Genomic DNA, 19,050 nt, shown 5'->3' on the forward strand with positions numbered 1-19,050 from the left:
CAAGACTGAGCGTAGTTAAGAGTTTCTCACTATTAGTTACGTTCACACTTCAACAGAGTTGTGACAAGGCGAGTGCAAAGAGATCAGGAAAGCCAGTATGAAGCGAACTTGAAGTAGTCTTGAAGAAATGGATACTAAATTTTGCAGGCCAGAATGGAGCTACGAGCGTTCTGAGTTACTGAATACCGGTGCACTATGGGAGCAAGAGCATTTGACAGTAAAATGAGGCGATATCGGTGTAGCACACGACATTTATTATCCCGCACACGCCGACGTGACGTTATCTCGGAAATGGAATCCGAAAACGGGTTTAAAAAAAGTCGTGCTTCCGCCCGGGATCGAACCGGGGACCTTCTGCGTGTAAAGCAGACGTGATAACCGCTACACCACGGAAACGACGGTTTTGCCGTTGTACTACCTGGAAAACCGTAGCTCCAACAGATTTTTCCTGCGTAAGCAAGGGCATCGGCTACGAGCTCCGTCCGACTCTAGAAGTTGCTATAGTAAAAGACAACGATAAAAACAATCAAACCGCAACAGCCAGGGAGAACGCTGGGTGAGCAGCAGCTCTGCACGGTGATACCAAGAACGGAGGCGATAGTCATGTGCATCGAGAAGGCTCGTTGGTCTAGGGGTATGATTCCTGCTTCGGATGCAGGAGGTCCCGGGTTCAAATCCCGGACGAGCCCTTGCGTTTTGTGCAAACGTGTGGCGACTACCGGCATGCCGGCGGCTGTTCCTCGCATTTCCTGCCCTCCAGGTAAGCACAAAAACCAAGTAGCCGGTTCTGAAAGAGTTTCACGTATCATTTGAGCCATCTGCAGCCTGGTGGTTGGACGTTTGAAATTGATTTAAATGTTCACAGTAGAGATTGTAGCAAGTGTCTTGTTGAGTGCGACGAAAAAGTGATTACGCCCGGAATCGAAACGGAGACCTTCTGCCTGTTAGGCAGACGTGATAACCGCTACACCACGGAAACTGCTAAGCTCTGAGATCCACATGTGACACAACTTGCAGGACGATCACAACTTTGGCGTAAAAATCACTTTGCGGAAACGCACAATGCAGGTATTTCGCATTCGTACGCAACAATCGACAGCACCCTTGCCTGTCTGAATGCCACCACGAATGAGAGCCCAAGAAGTCGTCGGACAAGCTCGCGGCCGAGTCCTCGGTAGCATCAGCTACTCTTGCTTTCCGTACGAGCTACCGTCAATTCGCGCAGTCGCTATTGCATATGATGTCACCAAAAGCAATCACTTCGTTAGCGGCAAGGAGCCCGGGCCCAGCGGTAGCTCTACATGGAGGCACCAGCAGCCCCGACAGGCCGCCGCTGGCGCGCCGGCGCCCGGACCCGCGACCCCTAATGACGTTGCAGTCGATGTATTTCTCAATATCGCTTTTGGAAGAAGCAAGCCAGGTGTAAATCACACAGTATTTTACTGATGATCTGGAAACGCAAATTTAGAACAAGTAGAACATTATATAAAATTTGTTGTGTGGTCGAGCGGAACCCACCCTTCGCTCTTCCCAGATTATCGTTGCTGCACGGAATGATTGTTAAAGCACCGACGGCTTCAGAGTTCGTCTTCTCCAACGTTTGCTTTTGCAGTACATTCCGCAATCTTTTCGTTATGAGTCGTCTGTTTCGGTTTCCCGATGTAGTTTTGCTCACACCTCCCGACTTCTCTTAACCCCGAGCCACCACTAGCAGAAAATTCCGCACTGCAGTCCGGTCAATCTGCAGAGCTCGATAAGAGCATCGCGGTCGTTCCTGAGCTAATGAAACGGCCGTGTCTGTAGTTGTTCCCAGATGTCTCCCACAGAAACGGCCTCCCGGACGCCTGCATTACAGGAGTACGCCCCTACTCCCAGCCATACAATTGCATTTGAAAGCAGAATAACATGAGCTACAGAGCAACTCCGACTTTTGTGTCTGACCTACTTTTAATGATACTGTGGTCGGTTTAGTTACTACTATCGCTGCTGGACGAAGCAGACCAGTTGAAAGCCACACGGTATTCTTGTAACGAACAGGTAATGGAAATTTAGGTAAAACGATATAAAAAAAAGTTGCGTGGTGGAGCGACACATACAGTTGGCTCTTCGTAGATGATCATTGCTGCACGGAATAATTCTTAAGGCACCGACGCCTTCAGGAGTCGTGTTTGGAAGTTTTGCTTGCAGTATATTCGGCTATCTTTTCGTTATGAGATGGTGTTTTGGATTCCCGGTGTTCTTTTGTTTAGTGCATTTGCCTTCCCTTGATGCTAAGAAAGCACATGACGAAAGTGAAACACCACCGTCTGTTCATCTGCAGAGCGCGATGAAATTATTCACTCTACATTCATTGCCTTTAATATTCTTTCCATCAGTGGTGGGCGCTGCCTTCAGAAAGCGCTTTTCTTTCTGATTTACATGAAAGTTTGTGTTCCTCGGAGCTGGACTGCTTGGGATTACCTTCACTGCCACCGGCAAGTGGCTCGTTGGTCTAGGGGTATGATTCCTGCTTTGGGTGCAGGAGGTCCCGGGTTCAAATCCCGGACGAGCCCTACCGTTTTGACCGTGCTGAAGAGTAGGTGGAGCTCACCCACGTTTGTAGCTCTGCAATGAAGAACAGATGCGTGCCGCAGCACGCCGTGTGTGGCCCTACGGTCATGAAGGGACCGTTTGATATGGCAAGAATCTGATACCAGTAAATTACATAGGTCGATTTCTGTAGAAGAGCCGACAGTAATCTTGCATGCAACGGAAAACAAAGGTTGTCTTTGCAGAACGTGTGCACCGTGAGTGGAGACGAAGCTCAATCGTGGAGCAGTCTACCTTCATCTGATTAGCGACAACGTCAACCAAAGAGTGGGATACAAGACTGAGCGTAGTTAAGAGTTTCTCACTATTAGTTACGTTCACACTTCAACAGAGTTGTGACAAGGCGAGTGCAAAGAGATCAGGAAAGCCAGTATGAAGCGAACTTGAAGTAGTCTTGAAGAAATGGATACTAAATTTTGCAGGCCAGAATGGAGCTACGAGCGTTCTGAGTTACTGAATACCGGTGCACTATGGGAGCAAGAGCATTTGACAGTAAAATGAGGCGATATCGGTGTAGCACACGACATTTATTATCCCGCACACGCCGACGTGACGTTATCTCGGAAATGGAATCCGAAAACGGGTTTAAAAAAAGTCGTGCTTCCGCCCGGGATCGAACCGGGGACCTTCTGCGTGTAAAGCAGACGTGATAACCGCTACACCACGGAAACGACGGTTTTGCCGTTGTACTACCTGGAAAACCGTAGCTCCAACAGATTTTTCCTGCGTAAGCAAGGGCATCGGCTACGAGCTCCGTCCGACTCTAGAAGTTGCTATAGTAAAAGACAACGATAAAAACAATCAAACCGCAACAGCCAGGGAGAACGCTGGGTGAGCAGCAGCTCTGCACGGTGATACCAAGAACGGAGGCGATAGTCATGTGCATCGAGAAGGCTCGTTGGTCTAGGGGTATGATTCCTGCTTCGGATGCAGGAGGTCCCGGGTTCAAATCCCGGACGAGCCCTTGCGTTTTGTGCAAACGTGTGGCGACTACCGGCATGCCGGCGGCTGTTCCTCGCATTTCCTGCCCTCCAGGTAAGCACAAAAACCAAGTAGCCGGTTCTGAAAGAGTTTCACGTATCATTTGAGCCATCTGCAGCCTGGTGGTTGGACGTTTGAAATTGATTTAAATGTTCACAGTAGAGATTGTAGCAAGTGTCTTGTTGAGTGCGACGAAAAAGTGATTACGCCCGGAATCGAAACGGAGACCTTCTGCCTGTTAGGCAGACGTGATAACCGCTACACCACGGAAACTGCTAAGCTCTGAGATCCACATGTGACACAACTTGCAGGACGATCACAACTTTGGCGTAAAAATCACTTTGCGGAAACGCACAATGCAGGTATTTCGCATTCGTACGCAACAATCGACAGCACCCTTGCCTGTCTGAATGCCACCACGAATGAGAGCCCAAGAAGTCGTCGGACAAGCTCGCGGCCGAGTCCTCGGTAGCATCAGCTACTCTTGCTTTCCGTACGAGCTACCGTCAATTCGCGCAGTCGCTATTGCATATGATGTCACCAAAAGCAATCACTTCGTTAGCGGCAAGGAGCCCGGGCCCAGCGGTAGCTCTACATGGAGGCACCAGCAGCCCCGACAGGCCGCCGCTGGCGCGCCGGCGCCCGGACCCGCGACCCCTAATGACGTTGCAGTCGATGTATTTCTCAATATCGCTTTTGGAAGAAGCAAGCCAGGTGTAAATCACACAGTATTTTACTGATGATCTGGAAACGCAAATTTAGAACAAGTAGAACATTATATAAAATTTGTTGTGTGGTCGAGCGGAACCCACCCTTCGCTCTTCCCAGATTATCGTTGCTGCACGGAATGATTGTTAAAGCACCGACGGCTTCAGAGTTCGTCTTCTCCAACGTTTGCTTTTGCAGTACATTCCGCAATCTTTTCGTTATGAGTCGTCTGTTTCGGTTTCCCGATGTAGTTTTGCTCACACCTCCCGACTTCTCTTAACCCCGAGCCACCACTAGCAGAAAATTCCGCACTGCAGTCCGGTCAATCTGCAGAGCTCGATAAGAGCATCGCGGTGGTTCCTGAGCTAATGAAACGGCCGTGTCTGTAGTTGTTCCCAGATGTCTCCCACAGAAACGGCCTCCCGGACGCCTGCATTACAGGAGTACGCCCCTACTCCCAGCCATACAATTGCATCTGAAAGCAGAATAACATGAGCTACAGAGCAACTCCGACTTTTGTGTCTGACCTACTTTTAATGATACTGTGGTCGGTTTAGTTACTACTATCGCTGCTGGACGAAGCAGACCAGTTGAAAGCCACACGGTATTCTTGTAACGAACAGGTAATGGAAATTTAGGTAAAACGATATCAAAAAAAGTTGCGTGGTGGAGCGACACATACAGTTGGCTCTTCGTAGATGATCATTGCTGCACGGAATAATTCTTAAGGCACCGACGCCTTCAGGAGTCGTGTTTGGAAGTTTTGCTTGCAGTATATTCGGCTATCTTTTCGTTATGAGTTGGTGTTTCGGATTCCCGGTGTTCTTTTGTTTAGTGCATTTGCCTTCCCTTGACGCTAAGAAAGCACATGACGAAAGTGAAACACCACCGTCTGTTCATCTGCAGAGCGCGATAAAATTATTCACTCTACATTCATTGCCTTTAATATTCTTTCCATCAGTGGTGGGCGCTGCCTTCAGAAAGCGCTTTTCTTTCTGATTTACATGAAAGTTTGTGTTCCTCGGAGCTGGACTGCTTGGGATTACCTTCACTGCCACCGGCAGGTGGCTCGTTGGTCTAGGGGCATTCCGCCGCCAGCGGCCGTGCTGTGCGGACGTGCGGTGCGGCTGTTGCGGTGTTTACATCGTCGCTGCGAGCGGCCGGCGCTGTGTGGTGAGTGCGCGCCTTCTGCGTTAGTCATAGTTCACGATAACATTTTTAGATTGACATAATGGATCAGACAACGCGACGCGATACTTTGAAGTTGATTTTCGATCCGAACTACACCCGACCGAAATCTTACGAAGTTGAGGCATTTATCGAAGAAACTTTTCAGATCAAAGTTGATGAATTGATTGGAATACACCTGTCGATTGTCAGTCCGACTGTGTTCCTTAAGTTATCCAGTTCTGACAAGTGCGACCAAATTGTAGAAGCATGTGGTGGGGTGGCAAAATTCAAACATTCAGACGGACACATAGGGCAGGTCACGGTTTCGCGTGCCGGAATGGGAATACGAACGGTTCGAATCTTTGAGCTCCCCTTTGAAATAACGCCCGAGGAGATTAACAACAAACTGAGAGACTATGGCACCATTATCAGCAATGTCGCCGAAAAATGGTCTAGCTTGCACAAGTATCCAGTATTAAATGGAGTCAGGCAAGTTAAGATTGACATGCTGAAACATATCCCGTCGTATCTCTGGATTGGTGGATATAGAGCGATCATCATTTACGATGGCCAGCCGAGAACCTGCTCGGGCTGTGGTTCTACGCAACACGTCCGCGCGCAGTGTGTTCAACGGCGTGTGACGCAACTGCCGACTGGGGAGCGAGACCCGCCTAGTCAAATGGCCACGCTACCCGTGACGTACGCCGCCGCACTACGCAGTGAGGTCGCCGCAGACATGTGTATCGACACAGCGGTAGTTGCTTATGCCGACGTTCCCGATGGTAGCGTAGCCATGGATACTAGCAGCACAGAAGCTACAGGTCCAGCACACTCACAATACGAGGAAACTGACAGGCGTGGAGAACAAGACCAGGCTAAGACGGCAGAAGAAGGCATGTGCAAATCACTCGAAGAAGTCGGGCAACACAAAGAAGATACGGTTGCTACGTCGGAGGATAATGACCAGCAGCCTATAACTGTTTCACCAAAGAAACGGAAGAAACGTCGAATAGCCCGTCAGGGAGCAGCAGAAGCCGCGCCAATTCTGCGCGAAAAGGCGAAACAAATAGGCCAAGAACTGGCGGAGACGACACAGGCAACTCCTCTGGAAGATCGAACAATAAAAAAGAAGACTCGAAATGAGGACACTGACCCCGACCGTGGAATCCACATTCAAGACGGTACAGCTAGTCTGAAGGACCTTCCACCTGTACCCAACACGTACACGCGGGAAGTTACGTGCACGCGAGACTGGGCGGATGACATGGAGGAGCAAAGCCATGATGCAGAGATGGCTGACATAGCACAACGTTCAGGACGGACGGCACCCGACCGTCGACAGGATGTGTCCACCCGGCAACAAACCACCATCAAAGATACTCGTGCGGCAGATGATGATGCCGACTTCTTCTAAGTGGAGCAAGCATCCACTTCCCTTGGCAAACAGTACCCCACCTGACACGGTATAGTCGACATGACGGCTTTACAGGCGTACAGAATTGCAACCTTGAATATAAATAAAATTAGCAGCACCCTCAATCTGAGAAATCTCCAAGATTTTCTGTACGCCGCTGATACTGACATCTTAATGCTGCAAGAAGTAACGGCTATCCGTTTGGACGACATCACTGGCTACAACGCCGTCATCAATCCTGGCAATGACAATAGCCTCGGCACAGCGATTATGACTAAAGAGGGGATCCTACTTACAGACGTGGCGCAACTGCCTAACAGTAGAGGTCTCGCTGTCACGATAAACAACACCAGGTTTATCAACATATATGCCCCGTCAGGAACCGGAAACAAGCGCCGCAGGGCCGAATTTTTCAAAGAGGACATCGCCCCCCTTTTCGCGGTGCGATTTGACCAAATAATTTTTGCGGGTGACTTTAATTGCGTGCTGAGTCCCAAGGATCAGACGCCAAATTTTAACAAATCTCTGGAGCTGGAGGACATCGTCAGAGACTTCCAACTGTTTGATACTTGGGAACTAAAACACGGTGATAGGCTAGGTTTCACCTATATCACCAGCCATTCTGCCAGTCGTATCGACAGAATTTACGCCACATCCAATTTAAGGAGACACGTTTTACAGTCTGAGCTATGGCCCACGATTTTCTCTGATCATATCGCGTACATATGTACGATAAATTTAGAGAAACATGGCACTTACAGGGCGAGAGGTCAGTGGAAGCTAAACGTTACTCATCTTTCGGATCCTGGATGTCACGCCGCCTTCCACACCACTTGGGCAGAATGTGAAAGGAAGTTCCACTTGTACGGCACGGCGCTGAATTGGTGGCTAAACTGCGCGAAGCCCGCAATAGTAAAGACAATGAAAACTTACTCCCGTGAAAAAGTCGCCTGGCGGAAGCGGACAGTAGAGTTTTACTTCAGCTGTCTGAGAGACTTGTGCGTTCGTGATGCTACAGTCATAACAAATTATGGGCAAATCAACAGAATAAAAGCAAAATTGCTCAACCTGCAGAGACACCATCTCGAAGGCTGTAAAATACGAACGCGTTTGCAGAATGGTACACGAGAAGAAACAACATCGATGTACCACATTCTCCAAGAGAACAAAAGACAAAAACTTAAAATTCTGACGGAACTCAAAACTTCAGACGGGAGACTCTTGACAGATCAAGCTGCAATACGAGACGAGATCCATCGACACTTTAGTGAATTGCTGGCCAATACACAGACAGATGAAACGGCGCAGCAAGCTCTCACTGCTAGGACGACAGAGCGACTCACTCCAGAAGAAGCTGATGTGCTCGCAGCGAGAATAACGGACGAAGACGTCGAAGATGCCATCTCGAAGAGCCCAAAGAACAAATCACCTGGACCAGATGGGCTACCCGCTGAATTTTATCAAACTTTTCGCGAACAAATAATTGCTAAATTGACACTCGTATGCAATGAAATACTAAATGCGGACACTGACCTTCCGAAGGAATTCTGTGAAGGTACAGTGGTCTTAGTCCCCAAAACACCAGGAGGCAAAACCGTGGAGAATCTTCGACCCATAACACTTCTCAATAGTGATTATAAAATCTTCGCCCGTATCATGATGCAAAGGTTCAATTCTGTTATTCGTACAGTGACAGGAGCCTACCAGACAAGTGTGGGAAAGGACAGAACGATATTTCAGACCTTATGCGACTACAGAGACATTATAGCGATATCGGAAGCCTGCAACATTCGCTGTGCTCTGATGTCGCTTGACTTTGAAAAAGCTTTTGATAAAGTTAATCATTCGTACCTGCTCCGGTGTATGACATCCATGCACTTCCCCCAGAAAATTATAGCCTCCGTGAAAAACATACTGACGAATAGCACGTCAAGAATCAGTGTCAACGGACAACTCAGTCACCCGATCAATATTCAGAGTTCGGTAAGACAAGGTTGCCCAATGTCCATGACGCTTTTCGCGATTGCGCTTGAACCTCTCTTAGTATCTCTGACTCGGCAACTCCGTGGATTACATATACGCGGACACAAGATCATATGTCAAGCCTACGCGGACGATGTAGTGGTACTTGTGACTGACGAAAGAGAGGTGGAAACAGTACTTGAAGTTGTGGCGACCTACGAAATGGCGTCAGGAGCTAAACTCAACCGCAATAAATCTGGTATTATGAATCTTGGTCGGGGTATAGAGATCAGAGCCGCTGGAAGTATCAACACTGTGGAAAAAATCAAATGCCTTGGAATAGAATATACGAGTAATATCCGCCGCACGGCCGCTCTCAATTATCGAAAATTACTTGCCACCTTACGGGCAAGCATAAAACAACACAGCTTGCGTAATTTAAACGTAATACAAAAAGTGCAACTGGCCAATACATACATCACTTCCAAAGTCAACTATGTTGCTCAAGTGCTGCCTCTGCAGGTCACGAACCATTGCACACCAAATGCAAGCAGCGCTTGGTTATTTTGTCAGTAGAGGTCAGATATTTAAGGTTTCATATGATACCTTGACGCTACCGACATGCAATGGAGGGCTACAACTGACAGACATCTACCTTAAAGCGCAAGCGCTATACGTTAGCAAAACTTATAAACAGTGGCAACGATCGCCGCGGACCTTAGTGGCTCATCTCTTACGTGAAATCACCCCAGTCAGCAGAGATCCACCAATCGATGTGCGTCACATCTCCCACGAGCTGTACCACTATAAACATTTTCTGGTGGAATACAGCTATGTACGCCATAAAATACCGGAGAAGGACATATATCGGGTTAAGGAGGTTTACAACACCTTGCTGGAAGCAAAATTGCGCAATCGAATAGAAAACAAGTTTCGACATTATAATTGGAAAAACATATGGGACAACATATCTGACCCCCATCTACCATCCAATGTGCGATCGACGTGGTACCTCGCAGTCAATAGAAAAATCCCAACCAACTCCAAACTGCACGCGATACGTCTGGCACACACACCAAACTGTTCCAGCTGCAATGTCGTCGACAATGCAGAACATCGCTTCGTCTGTGAAGATGTGAAAGACGTGTGGAATCTCTTCAGGCAAAAACTAGCACATGTGCTACGGACGTCACCTAACACAATTTCACCGACACACGTCCTTCTGCCTGATGACGTGCCATATCCTAACACTAAAAGAAGGTCAGCCAAATGGCTCAAAGGACTGACAGTCCATTACATCTCAACGGCAATGACGAAAAGTGAAGCAGATTATTGGATGTACCTGATGACAGAACATCAAAAGCTCGAACGACAAATGAAATACAAAGACAACTACGCAAATTTTTTGAACCGAACATTGTCTCACCGACAGAGCTGAAGAACGATCAAACGACATGTTGTTCAACCTCAGGATTCCTTTTTTTTCCTTTATGAAATTATCTGTTAAGCTTCTCATTCATTTTATGCCAACAAGGTGGCTATTTCGTTTATCCTTCGCCCTCGTGTCACAGCACTAATAGGTTGCTGACACACACATGAGAAGCCATCAGGCTGAAGTAAGCCTGGCTCTCCTATAAAAATCGCTCCCACACAACGATGGAAGAATGTAACAGAACTATTTGATTTCCATAACCCCAAAAGAAGGGATTTTATTTACTTGTATACATTTAAAAAAAAAAAACTAAAAGAAAAAAAAAAGGGGGGTATGATTCCTGCTTCGGGTGCAGGAGGTCCCGGGTTCAAATCCCGGACGAGCCCTTGCGTTTTGTGCAAACGTGTGGCGACTACCGGCATGCCGGCGGCTGTTCCGCGCATTTCCTGCCCTCCAGGTAAGCACAAAAACCAAGTAGCCGGTTCTGAAAGAGTTTCACGTATCATTTGAGCCATCTGCAGCCTGGTGGTTGGACGTTTGAAATTGATTTAAATGTTCACAGTAGAGATTGTAGCAAGTGTCTTGTTGAGTGCGACGAAAAAGTGATTACGCCCGGAATCGAAACGGAGACCTTCTGCCTGTTAGGCAGACGTGATAACCGCTACACCACGGAAACTGCTAAGCTCTGAGATCCACATGTGACACAACTTGCAGGACGATCACAACTTTGGCGTAAAAATCACTTTGCGGAAACGCACAATGCAGGTATTTCGCATTCGTACGCAACAATCGACAGCACCCTTGCCTGTCTGAATGCCACCACGAATAAGAGCCCAAGAAGTCGTCGGACAAGCTCGCGGCCGAGTCCTCGGTAGCATCAGCTACTCTTGCTTTCCGTACGAGCTACCGTCAATTCGCGCAGTCCCTATTGCATATGATGTCACCAAAAGCAATCACTTCGTTAGCGGCAAGGAGCCCGGGCCCAGCGGTAGCTCTACATGGAGGCACCAGCAGCCCCGACAGGCCGCCGCTGGCGCGCCGGCGCCCGGACCCGCGACCCCTAATGACGTTGCAGTCGATGTATTTCTTAATATCGCTTTTGGAAGAAGCAAGCCAGGTGTAAATCACACAGTATTTTACTGATGATCTGGAAACGCAAATTTAGAACAAGTAGAACATTATATAAAATTTGTTGTGTGGTCGAGCGGAACCCACCCTTCGCTCTTCCCAGATTATCGTTGCTGCACGGAATGATTGTTAAAGCACCGACGGCTTCAGAGTTCGTCTTCTCCAACGTTTGCTTTTGCAGTACATTCCGCAATCTTTTCGTTATGAGTCGTCTGTTTCGGTTTCCCGATGTAGTTTTGCTCACACCTCCCGACTTCTCTTAACCCCGAGCCACCACTAGCAGAAAATTCCGCACTGCAGTCCGGTCAATCTGCAGAGCTCGATAAGAGCATCGCGGTGGTTCCTGAGCTAATGAAACGGCCGTGTCTGTAGTTGTTCCCAGATGTCTCCCACAGAAACGGCCTCCCGGACGCCTGCATTACAGGAGTACGCCCCTACTCCCAGCCATACAATTGCATTTGAAAGCAGAATAACATGAGCTACAGAGCAACTCCGACTTTTGTGTCTGACCTACTTTTAATGATACTGTGGTCGGTTTAGTTACTACTATCGCTGCTGGACGAAGCAGACCAGTTGAAAGCCACACGGTATTCTTGTAACGAACAGGTAATGGAAATTTAGGTAAAACGATATCAAAAAAAGTTGCGTGGTGGAGCGACACATACAGTTGGCTCTTCGTAGATGATCATTGCTGCACGGAATAATTCTTAAGGCACCGACGCCTTCAGGAGTCGTGTTTGGAAGTTTTGCTTGCAGTATATTCCGCTATCTTTTCGTTATGATTGGTGTTTCGGATTCCCGGTGTTCTTTTGTTTAGTGCATTTGCCTTCCCTTGATGCTAAGAAAGCACATGACGAAAGTGAAACACCACCGTCTGTTCATCTGCAGAGCGCGATGAAATTATTCACTCTACATTCATTGCCTTTAACATTCTTTCCATCAGTGGTGGGCGCTGCCTTCAGAAAGCGCTTTTCTTTCTGATTTACATGAAAGTTTGTGTTCCTCGGAGCTGGACTGCTTGGGATTACCTTCACTGCCACCGGCAAGTGGCTCGTTGGTCTAGGGGTATGATTCCTGCTTTGGGTGCAGGAGGTCCCGGGTTCAAATCCCGGACGAGCCCTACCGTTTTGACCGTGCTGAAGAGTAGGTGGAGCTCACCCACGTTTGTAGCTCTGCAATGAAGAACAGATGCGTGCCGCAGCACGCTGTGTGTGGCCCTACGGTCATGAAGGGACCGTTTGATATGGCAAGAATCTGATACCAGTAAATTACATAGGTCGATTTCTGTAGAAGAGCCGACAGTAATCTTGCATGCAACGGAAAACAAAGGTTGTCTTTGCAGAACGTGTGCACCGTGAGTGGAGACGAAGCTCAATCGTGGAGCAGTCTACCTTCATCTGATTAGCGACAACGTCAACCAAAGAGTGGGATACAAGACTGAGCGTAGTTAAGAGTTTCTCACTATTAGTTACGTTCACACTTCAACAGAGTTGTGACAAGGCGAGTGCAAAGAGATCAGGAAAGCCAGTATGAAGCGAACTTGAAGTAGTCTTGAAGAAATGGATACTAAATTTTGCAGGCCAGAATGGAGCTACGATCGTTCTGAGTTACTGAATACCGGTGCACTATGGGAGCAAGAGCATTTGACAGTAAAATGAGGCGATATCGGTGTAGCACACGACATTTATTATCCCGCACACGCAGACGTGACGTTATCTCGGAAATGGAATCCGAAAACGGGTTTATAAAAGGTCGTGCTTCCGCCCGGGATCGAACCGGGGACCTTCTGCGTGTAAAGCAGACGTGATAACCGCTACACCAAGGAAACGACGGTTTTGCCGTTGTACTACCTGGAAAACCGTAGCTCCAACAGATTTTTCCTGCGTAAGCAAGGGCATCGGCTACGAGCTCCGTCCGATTCTAGAAGTTGCTATAGTAAAAGACAACGATAAAAACAATGAAACCGCAACAGCCAGGGAGAACGCTGGGTGAGCAGCAGCTCTGCACGGTGATACCAAGAACGGAGGCGATTGTCCTCTGTCCCGAGAAGGCTCGTTGGTCTAGGGGTATGATTCCTACTTCGGGTGCAGGAGGTCCCGGGTTCAAATCCCGGACGAGCCCTTGCGTTTTGTGCAAACGTGTGGCGACTACCGGCATGCCGGCGGCTGTTCCGCGCATTTCCTGCCCTCCAGGTAAGCACAAAAACCAAGTAGCCGGTTCTGAAAGAGTTTCACGTATCATTTGAGCCATCTGCAGCCTGGTGGTTGGACGTTTGAAATTGATTTAAATGTTCACAGTAGAGATTGTAGCAAGTGTCTTGTTGAGTGCGACGAAAAAGTGATTACGCCCGGAATCGAAACGGAGACCTTCTGCCTGTTAGGCAGACGTGATAACCGCTACACCACGGAAACTGCTAAGCTCTGAGATCCACATGTGACACAACTTGCAGGACGATCACAACTTTGGCGTAAAAATCACTTTGCGGAAACGCACAATGCAGGTATTTCGCATTCGTACGCAACAATCGACAGCACCCTTGCCTGTCTGAATGCCACCACGAATAAGAGCCCAAGAAGTCGTCGGACAAGCTCGCGGCCGAGTCCTCGGTAGCATCAGCTACTCTTGCTTTCCGTACGAGCTACCGTCAATTCGCGCAGTCCCTATTGCATATGATGTCACCAAAAGCAATCACTTCGTTAGCGGCAAGGAGCCCGGGCCCAGCGGTAGCTCTACATGGAGGCACCAGCAGCCCCGACAGGCCGCCGCTGGCGCGCCGGCGCCCGGACCCGCGACCCCTAATGACGTTGCAGTCGATGTATTTCTTAATATCGCTTTTGGAAGAAGCAAGCCAGGTGTAAATCACACAGTATTTTACTGATGATCTGGAAACGCAAATTTAGAACAAGTAGAACATTATATAAAATTTGTTGTGTGGTCGAGCGGAACCCACCCTTCGCTCTTCCCAGATTATCGTTGCTGCACGGAATGATTGTTAAAGCACCGACGGCTTCAGAGTTCGTCTTCTCCAACGTTTGCTTTTGCAGTACATTCCGCAATCTTTTCGTTATGAGTCGTCTGTTTCGGTTTCCCGATGTAGTTTTGCTCACACCTCCCGACTTCTCTTAACCCCGAGCCACCACTAGCAGAAAATTCCGCACTGCAGTCCGGTCAATCTGCAGAGCTCGATAAGAGCATCGCGGTGGTTCCTGTGCTAATGAAACGGCCGTGTCTGTAGTTGTTCCCAGATGTCTCCCACAGAAACGGCCTCCCGGACGCCTGCATTACAGGAGTACGCCCCTACTCCCAGCCATACAATTGCATTTGAAAGCAGAATAACATGAGCTACAGAGCAACTCCGACTTTTGTGTCTGACCTACTTTTAATGATACTGTGGTCGGTTTAGTTACTACTATCGCTGCTGGACGAAGCAGACCAGTTGAAAGCCACACGGTATTCTTGTAACGAACAGGTAATGGAAATTTAGGTAAAACGATATCAAAAAAAGTTGCGTGGTGGAGCGACACATACAGTTGGCTCTTCGTAGCTGATCATTGCTGCACGGAATAATTCTTAAGGCACCGACGCCTTCAGGAGTCGTGTTTGGAAGTTTTGCTTGCAGTATATTCCGCTATCTTTTCGTTATGAGTTGGTGTTTCAGATTCCCGGTGTTCTTTTGTTTAGTGCATTTGCCTACCCTTGATGCTAAGAAAGCACATGACGAAAGTGAAACACCACCGTCTGTTCATCTGCAGAGCGCGATGAAATTATTCACTCTACATTCATTGCCTTTAATATTCTTTCCATCAGTGGTGGGCGCTGCCTTCAGAAAGCGCTTATCTTTCAGATTTACATGAAAATTTGTGTTCCTCGGAGCTGGACTGCTTGGGATTACCTTCACTGCCCCCGGCAAGTGGCTCGTTGGTCTAGGGGTATGATTCCTGCTTTGGGTGCAGGAGGTCCCGGGTTCAAATCCCGGACGAGCCCTACCGTTTTGACCGTGCTGAAGAGTAGGTGGAGCTCACCCACGTTTGTAGCTCTGCAATGAAGAACAGATGCGTGCCGCAGCACGCTGTGTGTGGCCCTACGGTCATGAAGGGACCGTTTGATATGGCAAGAATCTGATACCAGTAAATTACATAGGTCGATTTCTGTAGAAGAGCCGACAGTAATCTTGCATGCAACGGAAAACAAAGGTTGTCTTTGCAGAACGTGTGCACCGTGAGTGGAGACGAAGCTCAATCGTGGAGCAGTCTACCTTCATCTGATTAGCGACAACGTCAACCAAAGAGTGGGATACAAGACTGAGCGTAGTTAAGAGTTTCTCACTATTAGTTACGTTCACACTTCAACAGAGTTGTGACAAGGCGAGTGCAAAGAGATCAGGAAAGCCAGTATGAAGCGAACTTGAAGTAGTCTTGAAGAAATGGATACTAAATTTTGCAGGCCAGAATGGAGCTACGAGCGTTCTGAGTTACTGAATACCGGTGCACTATGGGAGCAAGAGCATTTGACAGTAAAATGAGGCGATATCGGTGTAGCACACGACATTTATTATCCCGCACACGCAGACGTGACGTTATCTCGGAAATGGAATCCGAAAACGGGTTTATAAAAGGTCGTGCTTCGGCCCGGGATCGAACCGGGGACCTTCTGCGTGTAAAGCAGACGTGATAACCGCTACACCACGGAAACGACGGTTTTGCCGTTGTACTACCTGGAAAACCGTAGCTCCAACAGATTTTTCCTGCGTAAGCAAGGGCATCGGCTACGAGCTCCGTCCGATTCTAGAAGTTGCTATAGTAAAAGACAACGATAAAAACAATGAAACCGCAACAGCCAGGGAGAACGCTGTGTGAGCAGCAGCTCTGCACGGTGATACCAAGAACGGAGGCGATTGTCCTCTGTCTCGAGAAGGCTCGTTGGTCTAGGGGTATGATTCCTACTTCGGGTGCAGGAGGTCCCGGGTTCAAATCCCGGACGAGCCCTTGCGTTTTGTGCAAACGTGTGGCGACTACCGGCATGCCGGCGGCTGTTCCGCGCATTTCCTGCCCTCCAGGTAAGCACAAAAACCAAGTAGCCGGTTCTGAAAGAGTTTCACGTATCATTTGAGCCATCTGCAGCCTGGTGGTTGGACGTTTGAAATTGATTTAAATGTTCACAGTAGAGATTGTAGCAAGTGTCTTGTTGAGTGCGACGAAAAAGTGATTACGCCCGGAATCGAAACGGAGACCTTCTGCCTGTTAGGCAGACGTGATAACCGCTACACCACGGAAACTGCTAAGCTCTGAAATCCACATGTGACACAACTTGCAGGACGATCACAACTTTGGCGTAAAAATCACTTTGCGGAAACGCACAATGCAGGTATTTCTCATTCGTACGCAACAATCGACAGCACCCTTGCCTGTCTGAATGCCACCACGAATAAGAGCCCAAGAAGTCGTCGGACAAGCTCGCGGCCGAGTCCTCGGTAGCATCAGCTACTCTTGCTTTCCGTACGAGCTACCGTCAATTCGCGCAGTCCCTATTGCATATGATGTCACCAAAAGCAATCACTTTGTTAGCGGCAAGGAGCCCGGGCCCAGCGGTAGCTCTACATGGAGGCACCAGCAGCCCCGACAGGCCGCCGCTGGCGCGCCGGGGCCCCGACCCGCTACCCCTAATGACGTTGCAGTCGATGTATTTCTTAATATCGCTTTTGGAAGAAACAAGCCAGGTGTAAATCACACAGTATTTTACTGATGATCTGGAAACGCAAATTTAGAACAAGTAGAACATTATATAAAATTTGTTGTGTGGTCGAGCGGAACCCACCCTTCGCTCTTCCCAGATTATCGTTGCTGCACGGAATGATTGTTAAAGCACCGACGGCTTCAGAGTTCGTCTTCTCCAACGTTTGCTTTTGCAGTACATTCCGCAATCTTTTCGTTATGAGTCGTCTGTTTCGGTTTCCCGATGTAGTTTTGCTCACACCTCCCGACTTCTCTTAACCCCGAGCCACCACTAGCAGAAAATTCCGCACTGCAGTCCGGTCAATCTGCAGAGCTCGATAAGAGCATCGCGGTCGTTCCTGAGCTAATGAAACGGCCGTGTCTGTAGTTGTTCCCAGATGTCTCCCACAAAAACGGCCTCCCGGACGCCTGCATTACAGGAGTACGCCCCTACTCCCAGCCATACAATTGCATTTGAAAGCAGAATAACATGAGCTACAGAGCAACTCCGACTTTTGTGTCTGACCTACTTTTAATGATACTGTGGTCGGTTTAGTTACTACTATCGCTGCTGGACGAAGCAGACCAGTTGAAAGCCACACGGTATTCTTGTAACGAACAGGTAATGGAAATTTAGGTAAAACGATATCAAAAAAAGTTGCGTGGTGGAGCGACACATACAGTTGGCTCTTCGTAGATGATCATTGCTGCACGGAATAATTCTTAAGGCACCGACGCCTTCAGGAGTCGTGTTTGGAAGTTTTGCTTGCAGTATATTCCGCTATCTTTTCGTTATGAGTTGGTGTTTCGGATTCCCGGTGTTCTTTTGTTTAGTGCATTTGCCTACCCTTGATGCTAAGAAAGCACATGACGAAAGTGAAACACCACAGTCTGTTCATCTGCAGAGCGCGATGAAATTATTCACTCTACATTCATTGCCTTTAATATTCTTTCCATCAGTGGTGGGCGCTGCCTTCAGAAAGCGCTTATCTTTCAGATTTACATGAAAATTTGTGTTCCTCGGAGCTGGACTGCTTGGGATTACCTTCACTGCCACCGGCAAGTGGCTCGTTGGTCTAGGGGTATGATTCCTGCTTTGGGTGCAGGAGGTCCCGGGTTCAAATCCCGGACGAGCCCTACCGTTTTGACCGTGCTGAAGAGTAGGTGGAGCTCACCCACGTTTGTAGCTCTGCAATGAAGAACAGATGCGTGCCGCAGCACGCTGTGTGTGGCCCTACGGTCATGAAGGGACCGTTTGATATGGCAAGAATCTGATACCAGTAAATTACATAGGTCGATTTCTGTAGAAGAGCCGACAGTAATCTTGCATGCAACGGAAAACAAAGGTTGTCTTTGCAGAACGTGTGCACCGTGAGTGGAGACGAAGCTCAATCGTGGAGCAGTCTACCTTCATCTGATTAGCGACAACGTCAACCAAAGAGTGGGATACAAGACTGAGCGTAGTTAAGAGTTTCTCACTATTAGTCACTATTAGTTACGTTCACACTTCAACAGAGTTGTGACAAGGCGAGTGCAAAGAGATCAGGAAAGCCAGTATGAAGCGAACTTGAAGTAGTCTTGAAGAAATGGATACTAAATTTTGCCGGCCAGAATGGAGCTACGAGCGTTCTGAGTTACTGAATACCGGTGCACTATGGGAGCAAGAGCATTTGACAGTAAAATGAGGCGATATCGGTGTAGCACACGACATTTATTATCCCGCACACGCAGACGTGACGTTATCTCGGAAATGGAATCCGAAAACGGGTTTAAAAAAAGTCGTGCTTCCGCCCGGGATCGAACCGGGGACCTTCTGCGTGTAAAGCAGACGTGATAACCGCTACACCACGGAAACGACGGTTTTGCCGTTGTACTACCTGGAAAACCGTAGCTCCAACAGATTTTTCCTGCGTAAGCAAGGGCATCGGCTACGAGCTCCGTCCGATTCTAGAAGT

The 19,050-nt window shown here is 48.3% G+C and overlaps 13 non-coding genes across 13 annotated transcripts; 8 read left to right on the top strand and 5 right to left on the bottom strand.

The window, feature by feature from the left end:
- Positions 1-323: 323 nt before the first annotated feature.
- Positions 324-396, bottom strand: Trnav-uac (transfer RNA valine (anticodon UAC)). Its single transcript has one exon. It is a non-coding gene; the product is annotated as a tRNA-Val (tRNA).
- Positions 397-617: 221 nt separating this feature from the next.
- Trnap-cgg (transfer RNA proline (anticodon CGG)) lies at positions 618-689 on the top strand. The gene has a single exon. It is a non-coding gene; the product is annotated as a tRNA-Pro (tRNA).
- Positions 690-2,480: 1,791 nt separating this feature from the next.
- On the top strand, positions 2,481-2,552 carry Trnap-ugg (transfer RNA proline (anticodon UGG)). Its single transcript has one exon. It is a non-coding gene; the product is annotated as a tRNA-Pro (tRNA).
- Positions 2,553-3,187: 635 nt separating this feature from the next.
- On the bottom strand, positions 3,188-3,260 carry Trnav-uac (transfer RNA valine (anticodon UAC)). The gene has a single exon. It is a non-coding gene; the product is annotated as a tRNA-Val (tRNA).
- Positions 3,261-3,481: 221 nt separating this feature from the next.
- On the top strand, positions 3,482-3,553 carry Trnap-cgg (transfer RNA proline (anticodon CGG)). Its single transcript has one exon. It is a non-coding gene; the product is annotated as a tRNA-Pro (tRNA).
- Positions 3,554-12,432: 8,879 nt separating this feature from the next.
- Positions 12,433-12,504, top strand: Trnap-ugg (transfer RNA proline (anticodon UGG)). Its single transcript has one exon. It is a non-coding gene; the product is annotated as a tRNA-Pro (tRNA).
- Positions 12,505-13,139: 635 nt separating this feature from the next.
- On the bottom strand, positions 13,140-13,212 carry Trnav-uac (transfer RNA valine (anticodon UAC)). The gene has a single exon. It is a non-coding gene; the product is annotated as a tRNA-Val (tRNA).
- A 221-nt stretch (positions 13,213-13,433) lies between these two features.
- On the top strand, positions 13,434-13,505 carry Trnap-cgg (transfer RNA proline (anticodon CGG)). The gene has a single exon. It is a non-coding gene; the product is annotated as a tRNA-Pro (tRNA).
- Positions 13,506-15,296: 1,791 nt separating this feature from the next.
- On the top strand, positions 15,297-15,368 carry Trnap-ugg (transfer RNA proline (anticodon UGG)). The gene has a single exon. It is a non-coding gene; the product is annotated as a tRNA-Pro (tRNA).
- Positions 15,369-16,003: 635 nt separating this feature from the next.
- On the bottom strand, positions 16,004-16,076 carry Trnav-uac (transfer RNA valine (anticodon UAC)). The gene has a single exon. It is a non-coding gene; the product is annotated as a tRNA-Val (tRNA).
- A 221-nt stretch (positions 16,077-16,297) lies between these two features.
- Positions 16,298-16,369, top strand: Trnap-cgg (transfer RNA proline (anticodon CGG)). The gene has a single exon. It is a non-coding gene; the product is annotated as a tRNA-Pro (tRNA).
- A 1,791-nt stretch (positions 16,370-18,160) lies between these two features.
- Trnap-ugg (transfer RNA proline (anticodon UGG)) lies at positions 18,161-18,232 on the top strand. Its single transcript has one exon. It is a non-coding gene; the product is annotated as a tRNA-Pro (tRNA).
- A 645-nt stretch (positions 18,233-18,877) lies between these two features.
- On the bottom strand, positions 18,878-18,950 carry Trnav-uac (transfer RNA valine (anticodon UAC)). The gene has a single exon. It is a non-coding gene; the product is annotated as a tRNA-Val (tRNA).
- Between the last annotated feature and the right edge of the window lie 100 nt (positions 18,951-19,050).

The sequence above is a fragment of the Schistocerca gregaria genome, chromosome 2, assembly GCF_023897955.1.
Source record: "Schistocerca gregaria isolate iqSchGreg1 chromosome 2, iqSchGreg1.2, whole genome shotgun sequence".
In the NCBI taxonomy this organism is placed as follows: domain Eukaryota; kingdom Metazoa; phylum Arthropoda; class Insecta; order Orthoptera; family Acrididae; genus Schistocerca; species Schistocerca gregaria.